Raw genomic sequence first — 16,588 nt, 5'->3', positions numbered from 1 at the left:
TACCGAAAGTTAGCGAGGGAGGAACGAGAGCTGCCGTGGCACAAAATGGCCGCTGCGCGTCGGATTCTGTGGAAGGAATGCGACGGCTCCCTTTTTCATATTCTCTGAGTTCAGGGTAAGGCCTGCGCTTTAACGTAATACCGACCAACGCTGCCACTTCAGACGGCAGTCTCTGGAGGAAAAACAGTGTGCAACGGTCAGATGGGAGGGCTAAGGCTCCTTGGTACCCCCCCCCCCCCCAAACACCCACCCCCGCCATGATCATCTACTGGAGGATTAAGATAATCCATCTGACCTTACAGTACCTCTCCGCGTCAATTCTGCTGCCAACTCAATCAGATCGGCTTTTGTTCTCTTTTATTCACTCTAGGTGGGGAAGCGGGGGGGAGGCCTGGTGTGTGTAAATGTGTGTGAAGACTGGGGGCAAAGGTAACACGGAGCGCAATGTGGTGTGTCTGGCCAGCGCTGTAGTGTGTGTGTGAGCGTGCTGGAGCGTCGGCGCAAAGGGCTGAGGTTGCACTCCTATTGGGGGTGGGGGGGGGACGGTGGGGGCAGATGGGCTGAATCATTGTTCAGGACTTGTTTGGGGCTTAAAACGTCAACATGGTTCAGCTCTGCTGTCCCAGTTAGCCAAGCATTAACCCAGACAGCCGGACTGACCACGGGTGTGTTTATGTACAAGCGTGCGTGTGTGTGTGTGTGTGTATATGGTGTGTGTGTGTGTGTGTGTGTGTGTGTGTGTGTGTGAGAGCGTTGGGATCGCAGACAGTGAGCCCAGCAGTGGGGCTATCTGCTAGATCTGCCCATGCCAGCGGATTTAAGGAGGATTTAGCAACGCGCGATGCATTTGTTGTTCTTTCTGATCCCTCAGGTTTTAACAAGACATCAGTGGCTTGGGGGCGGGGGGTGGGGGGGGCCCTCTCTGTCTGTGTCGTTGTCTCCCCTCGTTCTCCCTCTCACTGTATAATCTCACCTTATCAGCAGCCCCTCATTTCATCATCGCACACATCATTTCACCACTAAATAACCTGCTCTTCAGACAAGCAGAAGGGAAAGCCACGACCTCTTCCGGAAAAGACTGATCGGTGGGGGGGTAGAAATGCACGAATAAATCATCTAGTGGTCGGAACGAAACAATTTTCTGTTAGATCATCGCTGATCTGCGATCCAGTGGTGGGAAACCAAAGCTCCGATCTCCGTGTGGACACTGACAGCACCGCTCTTTGTTGTGGACGTTGTTGCAGAAGAGAGCTCGGTTGGCTATTCTCGGTATGATTGACTACATACTGTAAATGGAGTTAGATGAAGCAGAAAAACTGCATGAAGCTTCTAGAAAGGAACACATATTTGCTACGGAGCCCTGTCAGCTGCTCATTGAGCCCGGTTGAAGAGGGAATTAGATGTCAACAGACATGAGGAAGCTGAATCTTTTACGCAAAAGTCGCTTTGTTTCATCCGTCTAAGGCAGTGGTTCTCAACCGGTGGGGCGCGCCCCCCCGGGGGGGCGCCGACACTCTCCCGGGGGGGCGCGAGTAGGCTACAGGATGGGAGTGGAAAAAAACTGGAAAAAAAAAATTTGCACTTTTTTTTTTATCACTAAACTACTTTCATAAAAAGTTAAAGTTTTGTATATACATAACTCCTGAATAAAAATTAAAATGTGTTTGGACTGATTTAAAAAAAAAGTTTTGAACAAATTTGATTGTTTTGTCGATAGTGAGCGCAAATGCAGGTGATAAGCGGTTTTCATCCGGGTTTTTCGCGCATGCGCGCCGGACTGGAAGGAAGCTGACGAGTTCTCGGCATATTTTTCTTCTTTAGATAACGTATCACAAGATCGTTTTAAGAGTAAGTTGATGGTTGATGGTATCATATTGCCAGATTTATACAGCAAAAGCCTGAAGGGACGGAGGGAGTCTGTGAAATGCTGGCCAAGGCTTGTACGGTGACATAGCTAGTAGCTTAGCTGCCTTATAAACACGGCAGGCAATACACATGAGAGAGCATGGAACCATGAACCCACTGGACGGCTAAGAATTATTTTATATCGGGACATAGACACCAGCATCCCCCGCGACCCCATGAGGGATTAAGCGGGTCAGAAAATGGATGGATGGACGTTCAGACATGTTTGTTTAACATCAGAAAGCGGACACACAGCGCTTCAGCAAAGAGGACGAGCCGCCCGGTAGGTTTACACAAACATTGTTCACTAAGGATTATTTCGGTGTTTTTGTCCTATTAATCCTTTTCACAGACTCATGCCAGAGGGTTTGCATACATTGTACATGTATGTATATTAAAAAAAAATCGCCGTAGTTAGCAGCTGTAGTGCAGACCGCGGTGAAGTTAGCTTGACATTGGACATTCAACCTCCGCGGAGTCAGCGGGATCTAGCTCACGGTTGATCCGGTTGAAGGACTCCGATTTCGGCCAGCGTCTCTCAGCTGCTCCCTTCTCCCATACGCGGTGGGACCGTCAATAAATCTGATTTGATTTTTGTTTCTCAAGAGTGCTCCGCTGATGCCGCGGAGCTTGAATGTCCATGTCAAGCCAACTTCACCGCGGTCTAGTGCAGGCCAGAAAGTAGCGCTACATACTTGGCCGACGGATTAAAAGGTCCGAAAGAAATGGGATAAATTCGTAAAAGAAACGCAAAAGGACTGGATTGCCAGCAGTGACAAAAGTGTTTTATGCAATTCACACTTCACAAGCGAGGATTGTGAGGGGTACTTACAATGGAGCATGGGCTCTATGTGTTGGCCAGCGTTAGATATAGTCTCCTCAGGTTCACCTTGTTCAAACTCCATTTCTTCGTATATATATTCCTTATCCGAGTCGCCGATGCTTGAGGTGGAGTTTGTAGATGTATCAGACATTTTTTTAATTTATTTTTTTGTACGTAGAGTAGGAGTTATTAATAAAATTGAACAAATCGGTAGCAAAAGACGTAGTATTTGCAGGCTGATGCACGGTACTAGTTCTGTTTGTGACGTCGCATTCCGGAACAACCCGAATGCAGAACGTTCGTGCTCTTTCGCTTATACAGCAAGTTTTATCAAAATTACTTCCAAACGGCGCAAATTCACATATAATATACATTTCTTTACTCTGGTGACTATTTGAATGCATCTGGCAAAAAATACGTTCAGTCCAAGAGTTAGACTAGTAATGATAATAGGCCAACTGATGATAATAATAATGATAATAATAATAACAACAACAATAAAGCATGTAACCTCATAATTATATAGCAATAGCCTTGTAATAATGATAGGCATATACTACTCATAATAATAATAATAATAGTAATAATAATAATAATGCCTGCAAGCTCACATTAGAAGTCTGGTGCTACTGCCAATTATAGCAATAGCCTAGTAATGATGATAGGCCTACTGATGATGATGATGATGATAATAATAATAATAATAACAAAAAAAAAAAAGCATGTAACCTCACAATTATATAGCAATAGCCTAGTAATGGTGATAGGCCTATACTACTCATAATAATAATAATAATAATAATAATAATAATAATAATAATAATAATGCCTGCAAGCTCACATTAGAAGTCTGGTGCTACTGCAAATTATAACAATAGCCTAGAAATGATAATAGGCCTACCTACCGCTACTGATGATGGTAATAATAATAATGTGGGCCTAAAAATAATAGCCTAGGGCTATCTATCTATCTATCTATCTATCTATCTATCTATCTATCTATCTATGCAAGGTAGAGCGGGGCGGGGGGATGGGGGATCTGGGCGGGGGGCACTGGGGCCCCAACAGCAACGAACCAGCTTTTGGGGGGCCCAGCTTGCAAAAGGTTGAGAACCCCTGGTCTAAGGAGTCCAACTCTATATGTCACTGAACATGTTGGATCGAGACGCCTTCGTAAATCTCACAGTTAAGGTTAAGCCTTATGTACTCGACAGCAAATGCACTCAAAGACTGACGTTAGTAATGCTACCCGTAATATTGTTTATAGCACCAATCATGCTAAATGTCCAAAAATGCTAATATAGGATGTTAAAAACACTTCATCCATATCGTTATAGGTCTTTGTTTTAAAACAGTCTGAAAATCTTGTTTAACTTTAGAGCTGATTAGGGAGTAAAAAATTATCTTTAGATGTGCACATTACATTTTGGGGTGTAACAAAAAAAATGGTGAACTATAGCCTGGCTTGTAAATTTGTAAATGTGTAACTATTTTCAGCTGCTATCTATTTGTCCAGATACCTGAATCCAAGGCAAGCCAAGTATTTATGGGGCCCTAAGCAGAACTTTGATTGGGGACTCAACTCCAGTTTACATTTTTGTTATTAACAGTATTTGGGATGATATTTTTTTTTTCTCTGATTCACTCGTCTGTTCTGTCAGCTGTGTATATTCTTTCAATCAAGGCTGAATAGAGCCATGAAAGTGTGGACATCTTTCATCTACATGAATCAGTTAGAGACGCTGTCCTGGAAATGTGTCTCAAATACACAGAAAGTATAGGAAAGTATCAGAAGCACTGTTAAAACTATATTTTATTTTTTTCTGGAAGATGACTTAAATCCTAAACAAAAATCTTTTTTAATTTACAGTTATTTTAAATTTTCCTTTTAAAGGAAAGTCAAGTTGTAGGTTTTGAGATGTATGGTTGTGTTTAATTTGTCTCAGAGGTCCGAGCTCGAATCTGGGAAGTGATGTCCCACCTGAGTTGCGTGTGTTCTAGTTGCAAGTCAGAAAACCAGTCCGAATTTACAATAATTACCTTCCTTTTTTAAGTACAACTTTGTGCATTTTAATGAAATTTGTCCTCTGCATTTGACCCATAGCCTAAGGTATAGGTCAAATGCAGAGGGCTGGGTCCCTGGCAGACCCCACGTTGCAGTCTGTGGGGTTCAAACTGGACACAAGCGCTTTACTCTGACCTGTGAGTCACCACTGTCCTCAGATTTGCTGTTGGCCGTGGTGCAAACTACTAAAAGCAATACAAGCCAATGTATTTATGTTGTACAGTACAAACTCCACCACCGGCTTATTAAAGTACCACCATCAACGTAAGTCTGCAACAACACAAAGTTATATATGCACAGAAGACATATTGGATACTTTTTCTGAGTTGTCAGCGACATCATCTTTCCCAGCAGAAATTCCACAACCCATTATGGTAATTATATTTTTATTTCTGACCAGGAACTTGAAAAATTCCGGTTAACAGTGAATGGAGCATTTTTTTTTACAGGAGATCAAAAGCTTCACGGGGACCCCTGCTGGCCTGGGGGCTCTAAGCAGCTGTTTCTGTCCCACAGCATGCAGCATTTCTGCTGTCTTTAGTCTTTATCAAATGTTAGTGATCCAGTGGGATACTGCTTTGCAACGTTGGGAAGTTTTTGAGAAATTGCTGTACTATTTTATTATTATTTACTTTTGAGGTTAAAATGTGTATATATATATATATATATATATATATATATATATATAGATAGATATATAGATAGATAGATAGATAGATAGATAGATAGATAGATAGATAGATATATAGATAGATAGATAGATAGATAGATAGATAGATAATATTTGCCCTGACATAGATACTGGACAGAAATCCGAATCAGCAGATCAAAGTTTCAAGAAATATGGAATTAGAAATCTCCCACGAAATCTATGATTAGTCTTTCTCTGGAGGGATTTCAGGGTTTTCTCATTTAATGATGTTAAACGCTGGCAAGGAGCTAGCCCTTGTACGAAAAGATTTGTAAAAAAGTTCCTATTTAATGATAAAATACCCCCCCCCCCCCCCCCCCCCCCCGTGAAAATGAACATGATTGGATTAACATTCATGGCCATTCTTCTAGGACGGGCCATCACCCAGTAAATGACCTTACGCACAGGAGATAGATGCGATAGGAAAATTGAGAAACAGTCCTTTCTGTCACCCGTATGAATATGATGACAAGACGAAAGCATGTTCAGACAGGTGGCCCCTCGTCCTAAGCTCGTACGCGGGTGAGACGTTATTTCCCCACCATTGTCTGACGCTCGCGGGTTTGAGGAGGGGGGGGGCGTGGTATTAAGAGGAAGGGGGGGGTCTCGCTAATTCGAGAGGCCGATAGAGAGAGAACACGGGGTATCCTTTTGTCCTACTTCTAATAATTTGCTGGTGCTCAGCAGCAGCAGCACTCTGCTTATGCCTGCTTGTTTTTTTGTGTGTGTTTAAGCATACATGTGTTTTCATGGATATGTGTGTGTGTGTGTGTGTGTGTGTGTGTGTCCGTGGGTGTGCATTCATACACATACTGGGCCTGGGTACACGTGCATATGTCTATGAAGACACAGACACAATCAGTCTCTAATTGGATCTACAAGATGCATCAGTGAGGCATAAACATGTCTCCATAGCAACCGCAGGCTTTGTTGCTGACCCCCCCCCTCCCCACCCACGAACAACACCTCCATCATGTCTCCATCCGTCCCCCAATCTCAATCTCAGCCCCCTCTGTTTCCACTCAGCAGTCTCATTCTCCCCTCCTTTTTATCCCTTTTCTCTTATTCATCTCCTCAACATTTTCCTCATTTGGTTTCTCTCTCTCTCTCTCTCTAAACCCCCCCCCCCCCCCCCCCCCCGCCCGGCTCCCTCCTCCCCCTCATTTTACAAACACACACAAAAATCAAAAACACCTACGGAAAACACAAGAAAGGGGAAAGAAATAGAGATCAGACCTCCGTTTGTTTCATTCAACAAGTAGATGTTTTATGTCTGCTTTGTTGATTCCTCTTTCGTCAAATATCCTCCGACAAAGGAGCTGGAGAATCACGAGACCGGCCCTGGAATAGAACAGTGATCCCCGCGTCCCACTTACCGCCATTGTCAGAGTCTCAATAATTTAGATGAACAATTAAGATTTTCAAAATCTTAATATCCTAATATCCTTGAAGGATTTATCTCAAGCCGGCCCCTGTCATTGATTCAATTTTCCAAGCAGGCCTCATGGTTGGCGGTTAGATAGCTATCCTAAGTGAATTCTCTGCTTCTGTTTCCCAGCCTTTGTTAACTGTCTGCTATAATGAGGCTCTGGCTGCTGTGGAGGTCTGGAAGCGCCATCGCAGATGGGAAAGAAGCGGCATAAAAGAAATAGGGCAGCAATTAGTGTTTAGCCCAGTTTAAAAGGCCTCCACTTGGCAAGCTGCAGCCCAGCTCCAGTCCAGGATGTGAAACTAAACTGGTGGGCAGGGACTTTGTCTCCTGTTTGTCTCTCTGTGGGCTTAATCAGCACCACTTCGGCGAAACACACAGCCACGCCATGGAGAGGAGGAGACGAGTGACTGAGCGTTATTGTACTTCTGAAGAGGTCGAAAAGGGAAAAAAGGGGGGAAAAAGGGGAGGTTGAATTGCATCTTTCATTCTCGTTGTCTGGAGACCCATAAGACCTGTTGATGAAAGAAGCTGGAGTGCACAGAGGAAGAGCTGTGCGGATACAAATAATGTTTCTGGGAAATGATCCCGAACGTGAGAGAGCCTTTATCCCCCCCCTCGTGTCAAACGAGGTGGATCTGCCTGCACCAAACCAAATAAAGGGAATCATTTTCAAAACAACCCAACGAGGCAAGGTTTTGTTTCATCTGGACAGCTCGGCGGCGTGCTCAATCCTGTAAAGAGCTTATCCAAACAGACCTACGCTGCAGCACAGCGGACAGAGAACAGAAAACAACGGAGCAAAAAGAGAGGAGAACCCCCCCACCCCCCACCCCCCAACCCCACCCTCCGCTCTCTTTTTACATTCCACTGGTGAATATGAGCACATGATCTCACATATGCTGCACCCCACACACACACACTCACTCACATTCACACACACATATATACATGTGGAGGCACACAAAAGCACTGTGGGGTGCATCCTGGACCTTCCCAGCCCAACTTCCCAGCCACCCCCTATTCAAGCGCCCTGCCCTCGCCGACTTTCAGATAAAATGCCGCCTACACTCAGGCCCACTCAAAGCCCCTTTTACAGAGCCTCGATCCACCCCTTCCCCCTGTGTTCTCAACCCCCGTCCAGTCAACTCAAGCCTCTGCCCCGAGCCCCACTGGCAGGCAGCCTCTGTTGCCGAATGAATAGACCCGGCAACCCGGAGAGAAAGAGGGCTGGGACGGCTCATATCAACTGAATGGTCTCAAATTGATTTGTTCCTCCTGAGCACCATCAGGAACGGGCCATACATGTTAATTAAAATCTATTTTATCATACTATGTAATCTATCTCCATCAGAGGACCCATGCCCAGATTTATAGCTTCCAGTTTCTGCCACTGGATTCAACGCGCTTCTGTTTTCCTCCCCACCTTCCAGCGTTGCATGTTGGAACAAGCTCATGTCCACGCGCTCCTGTCCCTACATGATCGCCAGCACAACAGGTACTTTATCCCCTTGATGTTACCCTGGTAATTATCACACCAGGAGAAGTGTTGCCGCACCAATTATTATTTCTCTCCTACGTTATTCACAAAATCACCGCGGCTGCTTCCCCCCCCCCCCTGTTATCAGAGATGACACATTCCATAAGACAGAGGTATTTCTGTCCGTTTCAATCAAGATACCACAGACCAAGAACAGGGATGGATATCAGGCCTTCTCCTGGAGCACCACTAGACCAAAATGGCCACGGTACAATGGAGTCAGTGAGGAACAAAAATAAAATGTCTATTCTATTCTAATCTAACAAAAGGCTGTTTCGCGCAAAAGCTATTCCCTTAACATACAATCTCTAACAAAAGCATTTATACCCCGTTACATTCTGTCACATTACAACCACAAAGTAAAATGTATTTTATTGGGATATCTGAATAGTATACTGTGCATTTATATGTAGGCACCGATTACTCTACTAAACCCCCAAATAAAATCCTTATTGAACAACTAGAATCTAAAAAAAATTTGCCTATTCAAATTTGAAAAATGGTGTCAGTGAACAGCGATTTTGAATTCTTGCTACAGAGTTTCCATCAGATTCGGATCTGGAGTGTGGCCGGGCCACGCTAAACGAATAAGCTTTAATAGCTTTAACAACTCCACTGTAGCATTGGCTGTATGTTTAGAATCCTAGTCCTGCTGGAAAGTGAATCTCTATTTCGAAAACCTTCCAACTTTCTTCCAGCACTGGCGTGTATTCATCTCCATCCATCGTCTCATTAACTCTGACTAGCTTCCCTGTCCTTACAGCAGGAAAACCTGCCAACAGCATGATGCTACCACCGCCATGTTTCAACGTGATGCATGCCGCATTCACAGTGATGTGGTGTAATCATTTTCCATCACGCACAAAATTGTACACTACTGTGTCGCTCTGTCAAAGTAAATAACTGAAGTTTGTGGTGACAAAATGCGAAAAAGCAAAACAGGTGTGAATACTTTTGCAAGGCACTGTACTTCTATCTAATATGCTGTGATTTTGTGTGTTTTCAAAGCTGTGATTACAGTCTTGCTTAATGCATATTGTCTCATTCTGGTCACAAATGCTTGCAGCTTTCAGTCAGTTCGGTACATAATATGATTTTTTTTCCCCCCATGCAGGAACTTTCTCAGCGCAGAACCTCTTTTCAGATCCAGCTAGACAGATCCACAAAGCCTCAGAATGGAAATACTCAAACAGCAGCTTCTGAAACGTCTTCGTTCTTATGACGTGGCTAAGATCTACTGAGCCCTGACGCAGTGTAACCGTTTCATACAAGGGGGGGAACACGTGTGGCGTTAAAGTGCTGCTGCTTGCACAGCCCCAGAACCAGTCCGAACGGTCACGCGAGAAGGTAACGCGGTCAAAGGGTCTGTTCCCGTGCCCTGCAGCTAAAACGCCTTTGCCTGTATACATAGCTGGCTTCTGTCAGGCCGTTGCAGGGGCAGATGTTCTTAGGAAGGCCTAACTATAAACATGCACACATAAACACACACCCCGCAGTGTACATACACTGATTTCCTCACATGTCAAACACGGTAAACAAGTCGCCCCAGCGCTAGCACGGGCCACACACACACACACACACGCACACACACATTAGCGAGTCGCACCAACAAACACAGGCATCCTGAAATTAAGCAAAACAAGATCCATCTGGCTCCTGAATTGTTTAGCGAAGCGGGGAGGATTTGACCCTTATTATAGAAATGGAGCACAAACTAGTAGCATTGGACGAACTAAGCTGGAGCCGCATTGCATTTTTAACTCCAGAAGGCCTGGCGTCGCTGCAGCAACTCGCTGAAAAAGCAGAACGCTCGGAATTTTGTCCCCCCCCCCCCTCCCCCCGGGGGGCTGTCTCCATTGGAGAGACGCAAACGGCGATTTCAGAGGCAAAGAAGGGAAGACGGAGAGACCCGAGTTCCACCCCGCTGAGAGCCGCTTTTGTACGTGTGAAAACAGACGCCCTCGCGCTCTCACAGGCTAATGCAGACTAGCTCCGGATGGCTCAGTCAACGGGCTGGCATGCGGAGCAGATCAGATTCGCCGTGACTCATAGCGGCTGCGCACCGGTGTGTGTCACCGCGGCTGACACACACCTTCCCCATGCTCGCCAAACAGGCCCAGTGTGCTCGCCCTCTATCACTGTCACATGAAGGGCTATAGCGTCGCACAATCAGAGGCTGTAACGAGCTAACGAGACGACGTCCAGATGGCCTTGTCACGAGGAGGACAGAAGTGGACCTTGTTACGAGGTGAACAAGCTGAAGAGGACTGTCGAGCGAGAAGGGGCGCGAGAAGTCATTAGGGAGGAGAAAGAGCATAATCTGTTACTTCTTATGGCCTCTGTGGTTGCTGTCAGTGCTGAGTCCATCTCTCTTTAAGCGCTGGGGAGCTAAGCGAGCGAAAGGGGTGTATAGGTTGTGATGGAGCATCATCCCTGTTATCACTGACACGGAGAGAAAGCCCAGACTGCTGCTCTCTTGGTCCCCACTTATTCATCCAGGAGCCCAGGAACTGAGCTCTTCCAGCTGGGCTGTCAGGGGGAGAGGAAAAGGAAAGGAGAGGAGAGGCAAGGAAAGGAAAGGACACGGCAGAAAAGGAAAGGAGAGGAGAGGAGAAGAGTTTGGCTTGGCAACAGACAAAACCATTTGGGTCAGTTTCAGCCTGAGTTTAGCGCTCGCTCTGGGACTGTTCCATGACCCAAAGACACACAAGCCTCTTCCCTCCTCCGTTGGTTTACTTCTCTGATACACTCACACACACACACACAGACACACACACACAGACAGAGAGAGCCAGCTGCCTCCCATCACCGAGGAGCCGCCACAGATGGGCCCTGCTTGCTCCATAAAGATCTCTCCACAGGGCCCAGTCTATAGTCACAGCCAAACCCGCCTGGCCTGAGCTCGCTGTCTATGTGTGATGTGTGCGATGCATGTAGGCATACAGGCCCGAGTGGGTGAGTGTGAGTGTGTGTTGTCGTGCCAGCCCCCCCGCCCCCAAGTCGAGCCAAATTTGTGATGTCCAAACAGTCGTAGAGAGAAGGAATCCCTCAGGACTGGGCTCTGCAGAGCCGAGCGGAGAAAAGCTGGAGCACGTATCTGTATTCATGAAGGCAGGACCACAGGAACCAGGAGATTCCCTCTAACAAACAATAGCCCCCCTCCCTCCTATTCACCCAATACTACTAACAACCACCTGGAGGAGTGGAAGGAGTAACTAAAGAGAAAAAGAATCATAATCATTATCAAACCCGCACAGCTTGCCCGAATTGTTACAGAGGCCATTTTATGCTCTGTATCTCCAATTCCCTTAACAGGCTCGCAAACGGCATTTGAAAGACCCTCTTTAATGCTGCATTCAATCAGACTCGGTAACAAACGGAGATAAAAGTGGAAATCACAGATATTTTAACACAATTGTTTTCTTTCTTTCTGACACAGACAAAAAAAAACAGTCATAGTTGAATTCATTTTTTAACAATTATCCTTCCATCTCAGCACGCCGGAGCTGGAGGGATCAGGCTTTCCGACTGAACGGCAAAACAAAGGAAGAAAAACTCATTGGGGAAGAGAGGTTTGACACTCTCTGGAGCCAAAATTGGGGACTTTTTCAAACCTCCAGCTTAAAAGTGTTCACGGCTCTCAGAGGTGGGGCTGTGGTTTGAAGCAGACCTGCCCAGCAGTATGTTTTGGCACAGACACATCTGGGAATTAAATCAGTCGGTGATCAGGAAGGGGGGGGGAAATCTCCAAAACAAACCTGACACTCATTGCTAATGAGGTTTTTCTTGGTGGAATTTGTTTGACATTTAGGGAAGTATGTTTATTTACTTTCTTCTCAGGAAGTTATATTGATTCAAGCCACATACTTTGTGCAGTTAAAATTGAGGTTGGACCAAGCGTGTTGATTATTTGGATTATCATCTTATTTTAGATTAGTTTACAGTTTAGCATAAGAAAACTGTGTAAAACCATGAACAGCTAGCCCAAGTGATTAATTATTAGCTTGTAACACAAAAATGGAAGATTGTTACTCTTAGCCGTTTTCCTTAGGAGTTTGGAAATTTTGTGCTGTTTTGCCAAAACGAGAATTACAGTTTCTTTTTACCATCTTGCTGGGTCACAAGAAAGTAGTCATGGAGCGCTATGAGGTTCTCACCAGAGGATAACCTTGTGTAAAAATGCCACAGTTTTATTGGATTATTGTACTAACAAAGGACATTTTGATCAGAAAGCCAACAATTATTCCTACTGCTTGAAGATAAACAGATTACTGAATAGGAATTAGAGTCTAGAACGTGTATTCATTAATTTGATTTTGAAGGGAACGCTGAAGTTAAAACACAATGTGAATCAAAAACAATTCAATTATTCAAAGTAAACTTTCACCTTTGCATAGATTATGGTCCCTTTTTCCCAATCTGCCCTTTATAGTGAAAGATAACAGTGACAAGCTAACATTAGCTGGTTAGCTACATTAGCATTAGCTGGTGGTTAGCTACTCAGGTTATGTATATGGATACAATAGCTACAGCCTGCAGTCAGTTGCCTGACAAACATGCCAACGAAACTTGACAACTAAATTATTAAACCTGTGTTAGCTATTTTAGAGCTATAGGTGCATTATTTTGCATGCAATTACTGTTTTTTTCGCAACAGGACTTATTTCCAAACAGCCAGATTTGTGAATCACATGTGAGGAAAAACATGTTGAAGCATTCTTTTAGCAAGCTGACCAGCAGCGCCCAGCAACAGGTGGGAGAAGGGCAAAGCTTTGTTATACTGTAGATATTATGCATATAATATTTTTAAGTCTAAGTATGTATGTATGTATTATTATTAATGCATAAAAACGTTGTTGTACCCTAATACCTGATAACCAGCATGTGCCTTCTAGCAAGCGCCCTTGCAAGAAAGAGAAAACAAGAAATTATACTAGAAATTCCTAAATAATGCCATAAAAGAGAGACAATACGAGTAAATAATATTTAGGCCCATCTGAATAGATGTTTGTTCTTTCTCCTAATACAGACCTTAACTACTGCCTGCTAGAACTTTATACGAACCCTTTACGATTAAAGCAGAGTTGAGTGGGTATTTTATAAGGGTGTGTGTTGTTAACAGGTGTTAATATGACACAGCCAGACAATCTGGAGAGAAACCAAAGCCTTCCTGGAAGAACAAAGGGAAGACGCGGCTCTCAGAAAGCCAATCAATCAATCCCTGCCAGAGCACGTCTGGCTCTGACAGCACCGCTCTGAACCCAGACGTAAAAGATCGTACGCTGCAAAGTTCAAAATACTCCCATTGTTCATCTGTCAGAGGCAGAGACAATTGCAAGGGAGCGGGAGGGAAAATACTAACACAATATTTATCTTGTGTCCCCTTCCCTGCCGACAGGGCTCTTCTTTTTTAATGTATTCCCGCTATTGTGAGGAGCACCTCGAGATGGATGGGTAGAGGAGTCCGGTAGGTGATATGTGTCGGCTGCAAGCGCGGTGCCGTCTCTCACATATTCCCAGAGTCTTCGGTTTTTAGACAACGGCAATAATTCAGTCACCAACAAACAGCAACCATTGCCTTCTTTTTTCCTTCGTGGCAGTTCAGTTTGTCGGTGGTTGGCGGTTTGTCTTCTGCATTGTTCTTAAAAAAGCTTCCCTGGGAAACTGGGAAAGTCAAACAGCTGACGAGATGTCGCCTTGTGAACTCTCTCCTCCTTTCGCACACTCAGCCACACTGGCAATGTGACACGCGCTCTCCCTCTTACCCATTCTCTTATTTCTCCTTATCCGCACAACTCCTAACATCTCTCATCGTACACTTGTCAACCCTCATGGCACGCAGCACTGTCTAAGCAGCGTCTGCGTCTCGCGTACGCTGATTGCCGTCTTTCAAGGCTGGTGACTTTTGATCGTATCATGTCAGACATCTGAGTCCTGCGACGGTTGCCGGCCTTCGCTCACTCCCTCTCAAAAGCCAAAGGGAGAGAGAAGCTCTCCGAAAGTCTGTGAAACTTCTGCAGCGTGGACACATTCCTCGTAACTTAGTTTTTCACCTCGCCCCAGGCAACGAGAGCTAAAAAAGACCATGTGTGGCGCAATAAAACGAAGCTATAACAGTTACTTCCCTGTAGCAATACCTGTTCAGGATGCATGCCTGTACCTGGGCCTCACATGAGCCTGTTGCGACCGGTCATGCGGTGCAATATGAGGCGCATGTACGACCCGAGGGGAATTATCGAGTGCTCGAACGGGGGACGTACGCACGCACGAGTGCCCCCGCGAAAACACCCACACGCTCCCGCATAGCATGCACGTTATATACGCGCGGGCATTCTTTAAAAGCCAACAGTAGCGAAACAAGAGAAGATGGGCCTCTCTGTGTGCAAGTGACAGAGTGAATTACACGCACAGCTAAAACACAGGCTTCCTGTCTAACACGGCCGCGCTGGATGGCTTTCAGATGGATCCTGGCGAGTCTTGTGCAAACAGTGAGTCAATATCGGGATAATGGCCGATCGTCGAGGAAGAACAATTTGCGGGGCGATTTGGGGAGAACATGTGTGTTTGCAGGGCACTTTGTACCGTGGGCTTGTCACCGAGCCATCAGCAGCATGGCGCACGGCCAACATGTTCCATTAATGCAGCCCGACAGCAAATAGATATCCGGGCATTTCCCGGGCTCTTAAAACGAGCAGAGACTGCATATTTATCCCCTACAATCATTTGCAATAATGACAAATCTGTACTACGAGCAAACAACAAGATTTCAAACCGTCACCACTTTGACTGATATTTATGTCCGTCGCTAGCGCTTTCATTACCATAAACCATGTTTAATGTTTCTCAGCTGCGTGAGAGGGCTGCCGCACAACAGACGAGTGCACTAGATCGAGTCTCTTTCCCTGCTTAACGGACTCTTATAACAGCTGGGCTCGCGTACTTCAGGACAGATCCACACGACGGAGTGGACCGAGAGAGAGGGCAACAGAGGGAAGAAAAAAGAGAGGGAGTTGGGGAAAGGGGGGGAGCAAAGAACATGGTGCCAACCAGAGAGGCCCACCAAGCCTCAGTCCCATCCCTCCAGCTGAGGGCTTTGATTCGCCTGATTGTCTCCAATATTGAGACACACAATAAACACAACACTTGGCCGCCATTTGCAATTCTAATCAGTCCCTCTCAACCGGCCTGGACAACTCAGCCAGAGCCCTCTGGGATATCACTCATCTGACTGCAAAATAATGACACAATCATCGCCATGGCTACGCTCCGACGACATCCCCATGAGCGGGCGGCACCGAGAGGATATTAAAACATAGGAGTGCTTGGGAGAACTAAATGAATTAGCCAGGAGATTAGTTGGATACCAGGTTAATGAATGCGCTATGCAGACAGCTTCCCCCACCTTGCAGTCGGGGGAGCGATTCCCCCCTCACACCCCCACCTCCTTAAAAAAAAATTACAAGCAGCAAGTAGGCAAGCCAACAGGTCTACACCTGCTTCTGTGGAGCGTGCTCCAACAGGATTCCAATAAACCATCTTCTTTCAACATAATAATTCTGACTGCGTAAATTTGGCCTGATGGTTTCCCGATAAGGCAGTGGGGTGGAAACGTTAACTTTATCTGATGCAACATGCCAAAAAAAAAAAAAAAAAAAAGAGCTTCTGAACCGGCATGGAAAACTGCGATACAATCAACAGACTGCAAAGATGTTTGTGTTCATATTTAAATTGAGCAAAAAGTTGGTTTCCTGGATCGCGGCATGGGCGCGAAGACAGAGGAGGCGTGACGTTTAACAAACTTTCCTAAAATCAAACATATGTGAACCTGAAAAGCCCGTGGGCTTCGCCGGATTCACTTATTTGACAGCCTGACAGTAATAGATGCAGCAAGATAAATGAGAGCAAAGTGACACGCAATCATCCACGTTTTAGTAGCCTTGACGCGTTTGCTTTAGAAGTCATCCGGAAGATGAGCATCTCAAATTTTTTTCCAGGAAAAAAAAATAACAGACACATCTTATGAAACCGGCAATTTGACTTGCAAATCGGCGAGATGATTCATGACGGTGAGCATGCTCGTCTGCCCTCATTTTCGGGCTAGCACGTGTGTTTGTCGATACGTGTGCGCGTATCTA

General features: G+C 45.4%; 1 protein-coding gene across 1 annotated transcript in view; it reads right to left on the bottom strand.

Annotated features, from left to right (window-relative positions):
* Positions 1 to 16,588, bottom strand: part of efnb1 (ephrin-B1) — an 84,589-nt gene that overhangs the window by 50,291 nt on the left and 17,710 nt on the right. The gene's annotated exons all lie outside the window — the stretch shown is intronic.

The sequence above is a fragment of the Fundulus heteroclitus genome, chromosome 23 (genome assembly GCF_011125445.2).
Source record: "Fundulus heteroclitus isolate FHET01 chromosome 23, MU-UCD_Fhet_4.1, whole genome shotgun sequence".
Taxonomy (NCBI): domain Eukaryota; kingdom Metazoa; phylum Chordata; class Actinopteri; order Cyprinodontiformes; family Fundulidae; genus Fundulus; species Fundulus heteroclitus.
The sequence above is the reverse complement of the archived record's forward strand: the minus strand, read 5'-3'. Positions and strand labels throughout refer to the sequence as shown.